We start from the raw sequence: 17,820 nt of genomic DNA on the forward strand, positions 1-17,820 counted from the left end.
CACAAACCGCCCCTTGCTCAGGATGTCTAAGTGGAGGAGGTAGTGTCCTGGAGGAAAAGACAGACAAATCACAGTCCTTGGAGCTGAAAAGGCTGGGCCTGAGAAAGTTTTAAAGGTGCCCAAACAACCATGGGGCAGGGAGGTGACTTGTTCAAGGTCACACCCAGGCAATAACCCAAACCAGAACTCAGACCTCCTGGCTCTCAAAACTGCATCTCAACCTCCTCCTCAGGTACACAGTCTTCCTTGCAGTTAAGCCCCTGGTGATGCCCGGTGAGTCTCTCCGCAGCCCCCCACTCCCAAGAAGCCAGGAGACCCGCGGCCCTTTCCCTTTCCCGGCCCTTACCTCACTTTTGCCTTCACTTTTGCTTCCACACTGCAACAGGGATGGGCCATTTAAGGGTTTTTGTTTTGTTTTGTTTTTGAAAGGCTGAAGACCTGTCCTCTCTTGGCTCTCCTTTCCTCGAAACGAAATGTTGTCCGGAGTTGGTATAGAGTCCTTTCGCGAGATTTAAAAACAGACTGCCCACAAACCTGACCACGCGGGACTGTTTGGCGCTGAACTCTGGCCAGGGTACAAGGCTTCTCACAGGCCCACCATCCAGGTTAAGAGCTGGTTGTCTGGTAGGATGTCCTTCTGTAGAGAGTGGTGCTTCCTCAGGGATGCTCAGGTCAGCTAGCCTGGGACACATCCCAGTTCCCTGGCTGGAGTGAGAAGGCTCCTAGTGGCTCCCTGATCCGGCTAGCTTCTTCCCCATTTTAACTCATTGACTTGAGCACATTAAAAGACCTCCATTTTAGAGTAGAGGCCCCAGATTTAGCCTTTGCTGGCCTGGCACGGCACAGGGGTGCAAGGCTGGCCATTCCCTGCCCCAGTCAACCTCCCAGCCTCCAAGTGAAGCTGAACTCCTGGAGGAATGTGTGTAGTGGGGAGGGGAGTGGGAGCGATCAGGGTGGTCCAGTGGAGGAAGGAGAAAAGAGAGGTAGAGGGCTCTAGAAGGGACCTCGAGTTAAAAGGGAATGTGAGCCAGCTATTGTCTTTAAATGTGCCCCCCAGTTTCTCAGCAGAGCAGCCTGCATACCTGCTTGGGTTCTAGCCTTGGGGGGGGGGGGGTTCTTCCACGATTCCACAGACTCCACTGCCCAAACAGCAGGATTCTCCCCATACCTCACTTTTGCCTTCACTGTGGAAATTAGTTTCCTGACCCCCGAAATATTGAAATTCTGTAACCAGGACATCCCAAGGTCGTGGAATTTTGAGACACTTAAATCAGGAGCTGGCGGTTCAGGAGAATCTAGTACAGGAGCTCAGCTGGGGAGGAGAAGGGGGGGTGGAACTGGGTAGGAATTGGTGCTTTAGGCACTGGGCAGCTACTCTGCCTCTCACAAGGCCCTCGAGGTGCCCGCTGCCCCAATCCCCCCTCACATTTCTCCTCCTGGGGCCCGGGGTTTAAAAAGTGAAGGAAATAATCGTCCAGGACCGTAATGCTGTGATTTCAAGTACCGTTCGGCCTTAGCACCGCCAGGATCCGCTAGACCAGAAGGCGCAGCAAAGGTGGGGTACCCGGAGGGAAATGCGCTGGGCGCGGAGCTCCTGGGGCGGCCCTGGGGATGCTCCTAGGGGGCTCCCAGGAGGCGCCCCTTTCTCCACCACCCCCCACCTCTCCTTGAATATCTTCCCCGTGAAACTCTAGCGGGGCTTTACCCTGGGCAGTGGAGTCCTTACACCTTTTCATCAGGAATGTGGTATATCATGAGTCCAGGAGAAGTTTAAAGTTCATGTGCAAGAGGAGCAGCCGAAGGACGAAGAGCCCTCTCGAGGCTGGCCTGGTGGTGGGGAGCAAAAACCTCATTTCGGGCCGGGTCTACTCATCCCGGGACTGCTCGCTTGGCCCAGGGATCGGGAATTTTCCCGCTGGCGCTCGTTGCTTGCAAGAGCGGCCAGGAAAGCTAGAAATTCTTGAACAAAGACCGAGATTTCTAACGCACCCAAGAGAAGGCCGTGCGCGCTAGCTCCGCGCACTCCAGGCCCGCCGAGGCCCGCCCGGCTGGGGCTCCGAGGGGGCAGCGAGTGCGCGCGGGCCGCGGATCCGAGCCGAGCGCCACCCCCGCTTCCAGACGCTTGCGGCCCGAGACGTGCCCTTCCCGAAAAGCAGTAACTCTGTCCGAGCCGGGTTCTGCCTCCCAGCCGCAGTGACCCCCGCGGCGCCCAGCCCTGGGAGCCACGTTACCGAGGCGCAGCTGGGGGGTTGCCGAGGGCTGGCTGCCGCGGGTCTCTCTGCGACGGGAGGGGGTCTAATACCCCGCCCCCCGGGGGCACGCGCGCGCACACCACAATTACCCGCGTAGGCCACACATCCACACGCTCCCAGAGGTGCCCAGCCACGCAGACCCAGACACACACGGGGGAGACGAGGTACTGGCCATTTCAGACTCTTCTGATCAAAACCACACAAATAAAATTTTCCCTTCTCCAGACGGCAAAGCAGAGCGAGAAGCCTCACGCCGCCTTCTCCTGCCAGGGTCGGTGCGTAGGGCGCTGGGCTCCAGAAAAGTCTGCCTGAGCCAAGCCTCGCCGACCAAAGCACTGAGAGCCGGCGCCGCTCCCTTCGGGCCCCGCAGTCCAGAGTCGGCAGGGACCCGGGGGTCCGTAGTTGCTGTGAACGCGTGACCCTCGCAGCCCTGTGCACAGCCCCCACCCCCAACTCCTTTCCCGGGGCCAAAGCTGTTCGGCCCCGTGGCACTTCAAGGCTAAGTCCTGTCTCCAAGGGAGACTCTGGCCCGCAGACCAGCCAAGGAGATCGCCTTCTGTTCTTACCCCACACCACGCAAGGATTCGTGGGTACCGTGTGTGTGCTGGGGTGGGGGGGCTTGCTGAGACTCCGGTTGTCACCAATTCCTCTGACTCCCTCTGCACCTCAGAGGGGACCAGTGGCTCTGGGATCTTTCCTGTGGCTGCTCCTTCTAGCTGGGGTCCGAAGGAGGGTGTTGGCGTGGGTTCTGGCCTGAGGCCAGCGCCAAGCAGGTGAGCTCCGAGTGCCCAGCACTCTGGTCCCCCCTGTTCTAGGTGCCGGAAGCCAACCTAACTGGAAGGTGACCCCAGATTCCACTGCTGTGGGTTGGTTGCAGTCTCAGGGAACTTAAAGGACCCCAAGGCGGGGCAGGAACCAGGACCTGCGGGGGGGGGGGGGGGTCGGGGTTATTATGGTGGCGTTTCAGAATTAAGCTTTAACCTGGGTGGCTTTAACCTGTTGAGTTCGAATCTATTCCCGCATCAGACGCCACTTACCCTCAAGCCCCTGCGGACTTCAAACAGACCCCGGTAGGTGGGGCGGGGATCGGTGGGTGGTGGTGGTAGGGGGTGCTGGGGCAGCTCTGGAGCAAGAAATGGGGAAGAGAGGCAGGGGGCTGAGGTGGGCGCACCAACCTCTGGGTTGCCCAAGGGTCTCCTCCACCTTTGTCCTTCTTTGAGAAGGAAGAGCTGGTTGAAGGAGTGCGAATTCGGCCCTCCCCACTGGACCGTGTGACCCTACTTTAAAGAGGGTGGAGAGGACCCTAAACACGAAGGGCCCTTGCATTCTCCCTTCTTTAGCCTTTGGGAAGGAGGCTGCGCACTCCTGGGTCTTTGTGAAGCCTCACCTATTGGGTTTCCGAGGACTTTAACTGCAGGTATTAGGGCTAGGGGAGATACCTCCCGATTTAATTGTGCTCATGCATGCATCTGGCTCAGCGTCTTCCTTTCGAGGTTGTGAGGGGATTGCCCAGTATCCTAAAGATAAATAAATAACGCAGGTTCTCCCCACGAATGCGGGTATTAAAACCTGCAGTGCACCCCAGAAGCTCTTTGGACTTTCTGACTGCTACCCAAGGCGGGGGTGGGGGTGGGGTGGGGTGGGGTGGGGTGTGTGTGCACTTTCTAAGCTAGTCCCTTCTCCTCCCCCACGTGGTTTCCAACAGGCCCACGCTCTGCAGCTCCTACAGGTAAGCTCAGAGAACTGCTGGCCCTGGGGTCCCTGGGATGCGCTGCTTTCCATCATTCTATGAACAAGCATAGGAGTCCTCACAGGTGTGATTACTTCTGACTTCTTCATTTTAAGGATGGGGTAATGGAGTCTGGGTTCTTGACACTTGCCCAGTGTCCCTTGGAGAGTGATGCCAGGACTCAGATAAGGCTGTGGGGTTAGTGCTTCTTGAGGAGCAAAAGGAGAGGGGTCCTCTGGGATGCACTTGACCAACCAGATTCTGATCTGGATTGATACAACTCAGTGGCTTTTTAAAACGGGCAAAAGAGGTGTTGAGTCTTCGAGGGGAAATGTGAGTTCCCATTGGCCTACTTGGTCTTTGGGTAGTCCCTGAGAGGTGACCCTCCAGGAGTCGAGGGGCATTGATACCCCACCCTTTAGCTTGTGCCACCATAGGTTTTGTTAATGTGTCTAAGGTTGGGACCACACCCTGCTCATGGGATAGTGCATCATCTTTGGTGATTTTCTAATCCCATCGGCGGTTGCTGACGCGTGGGTTTCTGGACAACACAAGGGGTTCGAGGCCTCATCGCTCTTGTCAGGCAGCCACTGCGCTAGCTCGTTCTCTCTCCCCCTGCACTTGGACCTCGTCTCAGCCAGCAGATATGAGCCTCCTCCTTTTGCAAAGTGTCCTATGGGTGACAGACCAGAAATAGAAGGCCATGAAGGGGACAGAGGCTATACCACCTGACCTATGCCCAGAGCTCAAGGCTTTGGTGACTCCAATGACTCTTTCTGGGGGCTGGGTATGAGGAAAGGCCGGCAGGTGGAGCTCAGAGTTGAGGGTGTCAAAAGGAACACGCTTGACCCCAACCCAAGGAGCACAAGAAGCGTTCATTCATTCACCAATTACTAAATGTGAGGCCATGGGAAATATAACCATTTGGCTTCAGTTTCTTCATCTCTATGGTAGGAAATAATCAAAGTCACCTAACTTTGATTTTTGGAAACTGCTGTGAGAATTAATGACAATATAAGTGAAATGAGAAAGTGGATGTCATATACCATAAGCTTATTATGTTCCTCCTCCCTTTGTTTGTTAATAGCTATTGTTAATAGTATTTATTACCTTATTAGTATTTGCACAGTTGAGAAAAGTACAAGAAAATCCTTACTTTCCCAGAAATTAAATCCTTAGGTGGAGGCTCATGAATTCAGGGCAGTCGCAATGTCCCCAGGGAAACTTTATTTATTTGGCAGAGAGAGACACAGCGAGAGAGGGAACATAGCAGAGGGAGTGGGAGAGAGAAAAGCAGGCTCCCCGCGGAGCAGGGAGCCTGATGAGGGGCTTGATCCCAGGACTCTGGGATCATGACCTGAGCCAAACGACGGCAGATGCCCAATGACTGAGCCTCCCAGGCGCCCCTCCAGGGAAACCTTTTAAGGAGTAGACCGGAGTGTTTGGAGAGCATGTCCATGAAGGTTGAGCTTAGACCCGCTGACTCCATGAGAAGCCCAGCGGCACTCCTTCCTCCCCATCCTCCAGACACTTCAGCTAGGACCCTGTGCACACAGCAGGTGCTCAAGACCATCCTGGTAGATGTGGCTGGAAGTTTTCCTTAGGAGTTGGAAGGGGAAGGAGCCGGAGTTTTCCGACACTTCAGATCTGAGGGAAACCTAAGCAAGTATCTGGGGCCCCAGGAGGAAAAAAATATGTGCCCACTGTTGAGATCACACCAGGACAAATGGCATTTTGGGATTTTATTAAGTTCTTAACTAATTACATAGAGGGAGAGACTTCAAAACGGAAACACGGTATCAAGGGTCCATTTAGCTGGAAAAAGGCACCCCCTGCTTCTCGAGGGCAGGGTTGGGCTCTGCTTTACCACGGGAGTAATTCTAGCACCTAGCCCAGCGCTTGATAGACGGAAGGCACCTCAAGAAGTGTTGATTGAATAGATACGTGGTCCTTGTGGTTATTTGTAGTCCCAGTGAAACCTCAGGAACAGTGGGATCGGGTGATTGCCGTTGTAAACATCAGAAGAAGCCGAGCCGCAAGGCATGGGAGCTGCCGAGGGGTGATCCAGGAGGAGCCGACTTGGAAGTCCCAAAACATCTGGATGAGGATGCACAAGGGTCCCTGATACTAAGTCCACTGCTCAGCAAGAAAATGAGTTCCCAAGCAGCGCCCCATACCGATGACGGGCGTGCTCGTTCGCTCACGCTCATCTGTAGAACGTCGCGCGCCCACGGGCCTCATTTTGTGTCTCGAGTGACTCGTCCACGGTCCTCTCGCTAGCAGTCCACGTGGGGACCAACGCGGAAGCCAGACACCCTGTGTGCTGCTCCGGGCGTCGGGACCGGCGGGGATGTCTCTCCGCAGCGCGGAGGGCGGCGCGGCGGCCGCTGTGAATCTGCACCTTGCCTTCTCCCTCTGCTGCACGAACGCGTCGGGGAGTCTCGCCGACTTCCGAAGCTACCCTCAGCCCCGCTGGCCTTCGACGACTTCAGGGTCCGCATATTTCAGCCGCGCTTTGATTTGTCAGGGCCGTTTATTTTTGTTGGTCGGAATGGGGTGCAGAGTGCACCCCGCACTTCCCAGCGCGTGATGCGAGCCCAGGAAATGAGCCAGCGAATGAACGAACGAACGAACGGATGAATAACGGAATAGGATTCCTTATCTCGCAATGCCCACGGGCATCCGTGGATCATCAGGCCATTTTCTGGATCCTTCTATGGAGAGAATCACAGGCCTCGCATGCCCTCCAAAGGAGTGTCCCCAGACGCGGTGCGGCCCGGATCTCCCAGCTCCCGCGCAGACCGCGCACGAAGCCTCAAGCCTTTTTTGGGAGGGGCAGAGCAGCGCCCGGTTCAACACTCGTTTGGGTGGTGAAGACTCCCCAGACCTCTGCCTTCTCGGATCCCTAACCCTCCAGCCCAGCGCCCCGTCCAGGGTCAGCGAGGGCCTTCAGGCCACCACCTCGCTCGGGGTGGTCTCCACGTGGACCCCGCACGGCTGGAAGGCGCCCAGAAAATCGCCCCGCGAGGCTGCCTAAGGTCTTCCGCAGTGATCTAAGCCAAATCCCTTTGTTTTCATCTCCGGCAAGGTCCCTGCCTCCGCCATGGACTTTTCTCCCTGCAAATGCAGTTTTTGTGGTTGAACAAGTGGGTGAAACACTAGAAAAAAGTGAAACAAAAGACTTTTCTGAGGCACACAATTTTAAAATTGAATGTGGACTGTAATGTAAATGTTTCCATTTTCTTCACTCTCCAATCTCCCCGTCCACCTTCTTGCTCTGGGGATCCCTACCCCTTCCTTTTTTTTTTTTTTTTTTTGTTTCCCCTCTCCACTCCCTGTGCCGGGCTCTTCCTTTCATCCTGACACGGTGAAAGCTTCCGCCCTAGGATTGTAAGAGGAGCTGGGCCAGGATGGCTGGGTTCTGGGGGAACCAGGGCAAGCGATTAGATATGGTGCCTGTCAGCGAGGTGTGTGACTTTAGTTATCCTGCGGCCAGGGTGCTCGAGGCTGTGGACTCCAGACTCCTCCATGACCCAAAATGAAATGTAAGGCAGTTTAAAAAAAATTATTATAAAAAACCCTGAATGGTTCCCTAAGATTAAACAAAACAGAACAAAACGAACCAGGAGCAAAGGTGCCATCCTCATTAGAAGCATTGTTCAGGAGCCAAGGGTGATGTCCCCGCGCAAAGGGGTCACCCAGAGCCTCAGTGTCATCCACCCATACCGGGATACACCCGGATACAGCCCCCCCTGTGTGCTGGAGGGTTCCGAGTTAGAGACCATCAGCGGAGGCTAGAGGAACGCGCCCTAAGGTGCATGGTCCGAACCAACAATTTTACCTACCGGAACCTTTCTTTCTCACTCCTTTCCCCCTTGTTTGATTTTCCCTTCGCAGAGGAATGGTGGGGAGGACACTCATTCTGCCTTCTGAGACCTCTCCAGCTCTCCCACTATGGTTTCCCATTTTCCTCCCGTCAGTTTGCAACCTGGTCTGCATGGGTTAGGGGAGCGTGTCTGGGACAGTGAGCAGTCACAGACGCAGGCACGGCCTCGGGCACCCTTACCCTGGCAAACAGAAGGTGCTCACTAAGTGAGAATGGTTCTTAAACTATCACCACGGATACCCCCATTACGTAGCTAATTTCTTCTGTCCTGGACTCCTCTTTACTTGGAAATCACCCAAGGCGAGGCATGGGGGGCGCATGCAAATGAAAACGGAGGAAACACACTCAGTCGTTGCCCACTTTAAAGCAAGAATTGAAAGTCTTATATCTCATTTAACCTTCCCCGCAACGCTTGGCCAGAAGATAGTGTTCTTCCAATCTGTCAGATACTCAGTTTGAGAAGCAGAGAGCATGGGTAATTTGATCAGAGTACCGGTTGGCAAGGAGCGGGGCCATACCTCAGACCCTGAAGCCCACCAGTTTCTTGTCCCAGTCCTAAACTGGAGGACTTCCCTGACTTTCTCTTGAAAGAAAACAAAAAGTTCAGAGTTCAAAGAAAAGCTCTGCTCCCTTTTTTAGTGAATTACTCCATTCATTATTTCAGATATCCTCATTACATTGATGGAGTAGACACCACCCCAGAGAAATCCATTAAGAATCTTCTTGCTCTCCCACCCCTCAAAGCGCCTTCCTGGTGGGCCCTGGCTGGCGTACAAGGTTGACAATCCAGGGAGGGGAGAGTTCACTACAAAAGCATCTGTAATGGGACGCCTGGGTGGCTCAGTTGGTTAAGCAGCTGTCTTCAGCTCAGGTCATCATCCCAGAGTCATGGGATCCAGTCCCGCATCGGGCTCCTTGCTCTGCAGGGAGCCTGCTTCTCCCTCTGACTCTGCCTGCCACTCTGTCTGCCTGTGCTCGCTCTCGCTCGCTCTCTCTCTCTGACAAATAAATAAATAAAATCTTAAAAAAAAAAAAAAAGCATCTGTAAGTGAGTGCTCGCCAGGAGCAATTACTGTCCCCCTCCACTTCAAGATGGAAAAAGAGGAGTCGTCTAGAGGCACAGAAGCTTCCCTCTCTGTGCTCCTAGTCACTCCTTTCCCTTTCCATCCTCACCGGGCCTCCCCCAGGCTTCGCCTGCCTCCACCTCCTCCTCCCACGCAGCGGCCCGGAGCCTCGAGTCCTTACGCTGCTCTGGTGCCGGTGCAGCGGCGGGACGGAATGAACCGGCCTGGAGCCGCGGCCGCCCCAGCAGCGCTTTGCCACCGGCCGCAGCACCCAGGGCCGGAGCGAGGGGCCCGGCGCCGGGCGGGGCGGGAAATTTATGGTCTGTGTACACTTTCTGGCTCCAGAGCCGCGCGCACCAGAAGGATGGGGCCCCGCGAGCCCCCGAGGCCGGGAGCTGGGGCCGTAGGCGCCACGGCCAAGTATGGTGCCCATCAGTCTCTCCTTTCTACTGCGCTCAGGCCATCAACCTCCCGGGGAGGGCGCGGCTGAAAATGAAAGTCCTGCGGGGAGGTGGGTGCCGGCCGCGCCGCCCCGACCCAGCCAGGCCAGCCTAGGGTACTGACTCCGAGGCCTGTGTTCGGTCGTCCTGGGAGGGAGGCGCGTCTATACCGACAGTGTGGTCTCGGTACAGGGGGTACAGGGCGGGATTCCAGGCCCGGTGTAGGACTACGTGGCCCCCAGCGCGGACAGGTAGCGCGCCGCGGTGTCCCCAAGACGCGGCTTCCTCCCAGCTTCACGTGGAGACCTGGGTTCGGTCCTCCACCTGAGGGCCCAGACTTCATTCTGTTTCTAGAGCAGGACCGTGGCCGATTAAAGGGCCCATGAAAAAGTCGGAACAAACTGAGAAAATTCCTTGCGCCGTGGGTAGTGGGGGAGGCGGGAAGCTGCTCGGGGCAGAGAGCCAAAGCAGGGCAAGACCAGAGGTTTGAGTGCTTCTGCCTCCTTCCTGCCGGTTAGCACAAAGCTGTCCACACTGTCTTTCGGAGGTGGGGTCACACCGGCGCACATGAGCTGTGAGTGACTGCCTTGCTTCACAGGTCCCTTTATTCATGGTGTCACCAGGACCGGTTTCATGGAGTGTGCCCGCCGAGGACCTCGGAGGATGGTATAGCATAACTCAGTTTAACCAATCATATCGGGCACGACTTTTAATTCACACGTAGCGGATTGTTGCGTGCCTCTGTGCCAGGCACTGTTGTAAAAACTGAACTTACTTGCTTTTTACTAAATTCCATTTAGGTGATGATCTACAGTGTCCCCATTTTACAGATGAATAAAGCATGGCAAAGAAAGGTTAATTAAGTCCCTGAAGGACAGGCAGTTCTCAAATGGAGTTGGGAATAATTCACATCTCTCTCCACCGTCTACCTTATCTAAATCGTGCAACTAGTGACACCACTACTTCTCTCGAATATATTATGAGTCACACCGTCAAAGGCGGGCTGAATTGCCACAGAAAGCCCCAGGGGGTCTGTTTACCCACTCTGTGTCCCCCTCGGAAGGGGCCAGACACTCTCCCCCTCCCTGGGAGCCGCAGGCTGTCAAGGTCAGGCAAGCGGGGTGGCCCAGTCCATAAATCCGGGCCATTGAGCAATTACCCTCGGGGCGTGTTAATTGCACTCGGTGGTAGTCATTGTGAGTCTCTCTGACACCGGCTTCGCGCCCTCTGCTTTCTTTTGATTTACAGTTGGCTGGGGCTCTTGTCCGTAGCTTTTCAGAAACCCGGGGTTGACGAAAAGGCGTGTTCTCTGATGCACCGGGCCACTCGGGCAAGCGGAGCCATGCCGGCGCTGTTACTGCTTCTTTCCGGGGACATCTAATGAGGCGTGTGGGTGTCCTCCCTTTGCACTGGGGACGTGGGAGCTCCTTAGGTGCATCCATGTATGGAAGTGGCGATTTATTTGAAAATAGGAGGAGAGTTAGAAGTAAAAAATGGAGCAGAGTGAATTAGGAAAGGACGGAGTGAATGAAGAAGAAGCAGGAGGGAGAAGGTGGAGATCACGAAAACGCATGGAATTTTGAACCACTTCTCACTTTATTTTTTTTTAAAGGCAGTGGGCGGGGTTGACACAACTGGTTTGGGGCCCGGGCCATAAATTAATAGATTTATTCCTCAATCAGGAAAAAGCCATTAAGATATTCTTGGCTTCGTCTGTGGGAAAATAATTTCTTTGATTGAGTTGCCCCAGAAGACCCTGCGAAGCCCTCTCCTCTCCCCCTCCAACGGCCTCCTCTTTCCTGCCTGCCGGAAGGAGGGGAGAAGCGGGAGACCCCAGGGAGAAGAGGCCTTTCCATCTTTTCCAGCATCTTGAATTTCACTTTGCAAGTTTCTTTCTACTTCTTGATTTGATCCCCGCTGCCTTGGAGACTTGGAGCCTCTGCGGGAGAAGGCTCCCGCAGCAAGCCTCACCGCCATTGCCAAGGATGCAACGGAGTTTCCCAAAGGTCACATTAGGCTTGGTGATGCCATGGCTCTGATGCCTATGGAATGTGGGCATATTCCAGTACATTCCAGAAATATGTTTTGGTTTCCCATGTGGACCCGTGCCGTATGGCTATTTACATTAAATTAATTAAATGAAATAAAATATTTCTTTCTTCAGCCACACCAGCCACATGTGACCAGTGGCTGTCTCATTGTACAGTGCCAATGTGCAGATGTTCCTTCACCATAGAAAGTTCTCCTGGACGGTGTTAATTGGAGGGAAATGTAAATGGGTAGAATCACACAAATACATGTCCTTTAGCTCCCTCAATGCTTGTTAAGATTGTTAAGGATTTTGAGGCCAATAACGTTTGAGATTTTCTCCTGAAAGTATCTTCAAGTTTACAGCTCAGACACAGACCTTGGAATGAGAGAGGCTAACTGTGTGTCTGGACTCTGTGCTTCAGAGTGTGCTTCAGTGTGTGTCTGGATCTTCATGGTGATCGACCATTTTCTTAACTCTGAGTGACAGTTTCTGCTTCTGTGAAATGAGGGCAATAGTTTCTGATAATAAACTTTGGAAAAGCAGCATGACTGATGGTGGGGCGCTGATACTCAGGAGAAACTGAATGGGCTTGTATCTCAGCTCAGATGACTCTGGGTTAGTGTTGGAACTTCTCCAATACTGGCTCAGTTTCCTTATCAGTGAATTGAAATAATAATAGTAATGACAACAGTGCCTTCTTTTTATGATGACTGTGAGGATTAAATTAGATAGCAGGGGTGCCTGGATAGCTCAGTGGGTTAAGACTGTGCCTTCAGCTCAGGTCATGATCTCAGGGTCCTGGGATGGAGCCCCGCATCAGACTCTCTGCTCAGCGGGGAGCCTGCTTCCCCCCTCTCCCCCCCCACCCGCCCTTGCCTCTCTGCCTACTTGTGATCTCTCTTTCTGTTAAATAAACAAATAAAATCTTTTAAAAAATTAGATAACAAATGAGCGCTTAGGTACTTACTTACTCGCCTATTGAAACCACTAACTACTGTATGCAGTAGATATTATTATTAGTATACATACGAGTTGCAAGCCTTACTGGGTGACAATAAAATTTAACCCTCCTCCCCTTTCAGATCTATATCTATATCTACCTATTCGTCTATAAGATTGTGGGTAAAATATCCAAAACCTAAAACTGACCATCTTCACTAGTTTAACTGTACAGTTCAGTAGTGTTAAGATATCCAATCTCCAGAACTTTTTCATCTTACAGCACTGAAATTCTATATCTATTAAATAATAACTTCCCTTCAGTCATATTTTTATGTTGTTGTGAATGGGACTCCAGGTATTAGAATTTTAGTCAATACTTTTGTCTAATATTAACCATTCTAGTAAGAAATCAATTAGTCACAGGCACCTGGGTGGCTCAGTGGGTTAAGCCTCTGCCTTCAGCTCAGGTCATGATCCCAGAGTCCTGGGATAGAGCCCCACTTCAGGCTCCCTGATCCTCAGGAAGCCTGTTTCCCTCTCCCTCTGCTGACCCTCACTGCTTGTGCTCTGTCTCTGTCAATAAATGAATAAAATCTTAAAAAAAATCAATTATTCAGTCATTCAACATAGCTGAACCGGTTGGGAAAAGACAGCCAGAGTCCTGAAAATGTAATCAGGCTCCACCGAATATGCCATTTCCACTGATTCTTCTATCTCTAGCCCCTTGGATCTGAACAGCCTGCTGCTGACAGAGCCCTGGGTGTCCCCTGGGCTTGAAGACAGTGTGATGTCCCCCGAATGAGGGCTCCTCATGCATTTAGGAAGTTAACAATGGCTGGAGACTTTGACATGTTTCCAGTAAGTGCCTGAGGGTTGTCACAATAGCAGATACAGAAAGATAAGCTCCAGATTAGTCTCCCGGCTGCATCCCAAACCCTGGTGTTGGCTCTGAGAAGAACAAAAAAGTCAGGATATTTAGTAATATTTTTGGTGAAGCGCGGCAGGAGGAGAGAAAAAAATATTCCCCAAAATAACTGTAGTTACTGGAAAGAACTCAATGCTTCCTTTTGGTAAAGTTTCTCTTTTTCCAAGAATTTCCTTTTATGTCACTTATAATGGAAAAAAAGATAAAATTGTCCATTGGAAATGTTAGATAAATACAATTAAGTGTTCTACCTAGGATGCCTTCAGATGTAAGCAGAAGAACTCAATGAAAGATGACACATCCAATAAAGGAAATTGATGGGTTTTGCATGGTCGAGAAAGTAGGTGGTGGAGTGAGTTTCAGCATGGTTTGATCAGGGCTCTGGCTCTTTTCTTCTGCAGGCTTCTCCCCTCCCTGTATTCACATCAGGCTCACCTTGGCCTCCCTCCCGGTCGCAAGGCCTCCCCCACACCTCTACACGAGAGTACAGAAGACAGTGCCTGACCATAGCTGGAAAGACACTCGCTTGGAGATTTTCTCAAGTCTTGAGATGACGGCTGTCTTCTGACCTCTTTAACACTATTACCCTTGACTGCAATTCCCATATGGTGTTCCTATCTTACAGATGCTGTGACCTGTCTAATTCATTTTGGATATTTCTTTATTTTAAATTTTTTTAATTTCTACTTTTTTAATAAAGATTTTATTTATTCATTTGACAGAGAGAGAGATCACAAGTAGGCAGAGAGGCAGGCAGAGAGAGAAGGGGTGGGTAGGCTCTCTGGGCAGGGAGCCCGACGCGGGGCTCGATCCCAGGACCCCGAGACCACGACCCAAAGCAAAGGCAGAGGCTCAACCCACTGAGCCACCCAGGCGCCCCCATCCCATCTTAGATATTTATTAAAATCCAGGTTCTTACTGCATTTCGATTAGGTTCTCTCCTTAGTAGTTCTTGGATGAGGTGATGCCGGGATATTTGGATGTTTAATAAGGTATCCAGAACATTCCTACTGTTAGCTAGTTTAAGAACAAGGAACCTAAACTTGATTATGTCTTTTTTCTTTGCATTGGATGCTGGGGAGCTCAAGGAACCTAAACTTGATTATGTCTTTTTTCTTTGCATTGGATGCTGGGGAGCTCCGCTGGCCAGTTCTCAAAGGCCCTTACCTCTCGCTCCTGGCCCTCATCTCTTGCCAGTGTGTCCCATGAATGAAGCCGACCTCCTAGGAACAGAGCAGGATGAAACAGAGCAGAGCAGGGATGTGAACAGCCAGTGAGAAGGTGCCCGGAAATACTGGAGCACTGCTGAGCGTTGGGCACTGGCGCCGTCCTGGACTCTGAGCTGTGTTTCTCAGAGAAGGGGTTCTCGTGCTTCAATTCGGTGTTCCGGCTTTGGTTACACACATGCTCCAGCCTTTTCCTGGGGTCCTGGGTCTGAGTCCTGCCAGGTAAGAGGACAGTCTGAGAGATTGGAGGCTGAGTTTCAGCCCAGGTTTTGGATTTCAATTTGTAGCCTCTGTGCCCGAGTCTAAGGTGGCAAACGGCTGTCTGGTTCACATTAGAGGGATGGGGGCAGTAATGGGATCCCCCCCCCCCCCCCCCCGGCACTCAGGAAAGCACACTCTGAAATCGGCACAGTCCCCTCTCTTCCGAAGTTTCTAGGCCCCGTACTTCTGCTGCATATCTTGTCTTCAGGAACCCCATGCTGTTCTGGAGATGTGCAGTGGAACTGTGATACTGTAGCTGGTATCTCCATATGGAAATTTAAAACCCAGCAAGAGGCTGGGGCCAGACCTGGCTTACAGGGAGCCGCCCCCGGGCTGCAGGCCCAACCATCTGCTCCTTCTAGGCAACCCCCAGCCCACACACCTCTCGGCTCCTCTTCCCCAACCGCCCCTTCCTAAGGGTACCCCCTGGGACCCCCTTCTTTTCCTCTGCCCGACCCACCTATGGGCCACGTCAGTCCGGTCCTTCTCCATCTCTTTCCCCCGTGGAGACTCGAGCTGCTCCTCCCGGCACACCGGCTGGGATTGACATCAGGTGTGTTGGGAAGCTCCCATGGATACATTCCTGCCTTCTAATGATTGCTCTGATTTTTTTTTTTTTTTTATTGATATTTGAAACTAAAGACAAAACCAGCTGCTTCTTGAGGGGAAAAAAAAACCAAAACATGAAAAGAATCTCCCATATAACCCGCTGCCCCCCAAAGCCCAAACCAATAAAAGGAGTCTAACTAATAATTCAATCTCCCTGCCTGGTTCCTTGTGAGTAAAGTCAGCAGAGGCAGCCCAGCAGGGGACCCCATTGACGAGAAATTTATCATTGGTAATTTTATTAGGTTTAATGTAGCCAACAGAGGCTAATGATAGTTTCAGTATACTTTTTTCCTGAGAGATTTTGTTTTTGTTTTTGTTTTTTTTTCCAGAAGGGCAACTGTTCTATAGCACTGTTATTTGATTGTCTTTCTAATTCAGCGTAGCTTGATTTGAATGGCAAACTTTGCAAAAAGTTATCACTAAGAAAAGATGCCAGGGTTTGTGATTTACACAAATTCATCACTTATATCTTTCTTTTAAAAATGTCTCAGGGCTCAGAGGCATATCTACCACAATTATTATAATAATCCTCTCAAGGAGACACTCATCTGTCATGGTTGAAAGAAATTTCTTTCTAGAGGGAATGTTTTAACATATCTTGTTTGGACAGGAGTGGCCATCCATTCGTTGGTAATTTAAGCAAGTGACTGAAAGTCAGACAATTAGGTTAATGAGACGGTTTGGCCTTTTGAAGTTGAAGGCGATCAGAAATGAGCTCACCACTCCTCCAGAAGACTTTAAATCGTGTAAAAGGTGGAGGGACATAGCTCCCTCCTGGAGTTTCGGGGAAAGATCATGCACACACAGATTTAGTTGCAAGCATGGAAATCAGATGGTGGGCCCCGTAGACTTTCTGGCAACCACCGTCCTACGGAGGAAGAAACAGCAGCTGCTTCAGCTATCACTGGGAAAGATGACAGGCCTGGATTAGGCCTTTCGTGGAGGCCGGAAACTCTTGAGGGAGCAGCCCCAGGCCCTGCCACGACACAGCCACGGACACATGCGATGCCCCGAACTGAGGCAGATGGAATTGCTGATAAATGAGTTGAAACGGTAGAGGTTCGTCCAGTGAGAGCCGGTTGGATTTACAGAGAGCCGCCGATGGAGGGGCGATTTCAGGGCGGTCTTAGATGTTAATCAGGGGCATTCATATATTCTGTCGTTCACCCTTCAAAGGAAGGTGTCAGATGTCTTGATGAAATGCCTCTCCCGCTTACCCAGACATGGGGAACCAGCCACCTTGTTGATAAATGATGCAGGGCAAATCGATCGCGTGAGGGTCAGGCTCGGCCAGCCTCATGGTCACAGGGCAAGAGTAATTATGTCATCATCGGTCTGTGGGGCAGAGCTCAGGCCAGGCCGGGGTCCATGTTGGAAGGCAACATGCGGACTTTGGGGGAGGACGGGGATTCAAAGGGATGGGAGCGAGGAAGTTGGGACAACGCACTCTGATGGTCCTCTTACCGCGCCAGTCCGCAGCCCCGCAGACGGCCTTTCGGATGTAAGAAGTGGCAGAATTGTGAAATGGCAGTGGTGCTTGCCAAGGAAGAGGCATCTAACAGTTTGGGAGGTCTCCTGGCAGAAGATGGTTATCTATGTCACACTTAGCTGAAGGGTAGGACATGGCCTATGGACTGAAAAATGTGAGTGCTGTGAGGTGGAAACAAGGTGGCTTTCCGAGCCCACCAGAAGCCACTATTCTGAGGTTGACTACTCTGTCTCCCCACCTTCCTCTGCCCCTGCCGGGGACCTTTTATGCACGGCAGAGTAACAGAAGAAAGGTACCATCACGCACCCTCAAGATTTGGGGAGATAGAACCTTTTTCTTCATGATGCCGCTGGGAGGGAACGGTGGGTAGAGACACAGGAAAAAACACAGCCTTCAGGATGATTCTGGGGTTTCACTATGGGCCATGCCAGGCCCCTGTGCAGCTGCCAAGGGGCAGCCGGTGGGGGAGAGGAGGAAGTTCTTTGGCAGCTGGTGTTAGAGATGCCTGGGGTCATGTACAGTGGTTGGCTGACGCTGCAGGCCCTTCGTGGTGGGGCAGGCCTCTCTCCCTGCTTTCAACGGCTGCTTCTTTCCAAAGGCTGCCCTCATGCGTCTTCTTTCCCACTCCAGGACCATCCAGATATTTCTCTTGACCCGATGTCCCCTGGAACCTACAGAAGTAGCCGTTATGATTGTCTAGGTCTCTGGGCTCTGGGTTGTCCTAGGGTTAGTTCTTCCTGCCTGATCCCTTTGTAGTTTTGTCTTCTTTTTGTTGGAGTTAGAGGATCAGTGTGAGTTCTCCCCTCATTAAAAAAAAAAAAAAAAAAAAAAAAAAAAAATTGAGTCTCTGAGACAATTGTGCATGGTCTTGGTCTGTTTTGACCAGCCTTGTGGTTGAGTTACTGCGCCCAGTTCGTTTGCCAAGGCTGGTCAGCACATGGAACTATACTCAGAATACGCTGCAG

This window comes from Mustela nigripes, chromosome 10, assembly GCF_022355385.1.
Source record: "Mustela nigripes isolate SB6536 chromosome 10, MUSNIG.SB6536, whole genome shotgun sequence".
Lineage (NCBI taxonomy): Eukaryota > Metazoa > Chordata > Mammalia > Carnivora > Mustelidae > Mustela > Mustela nigripes.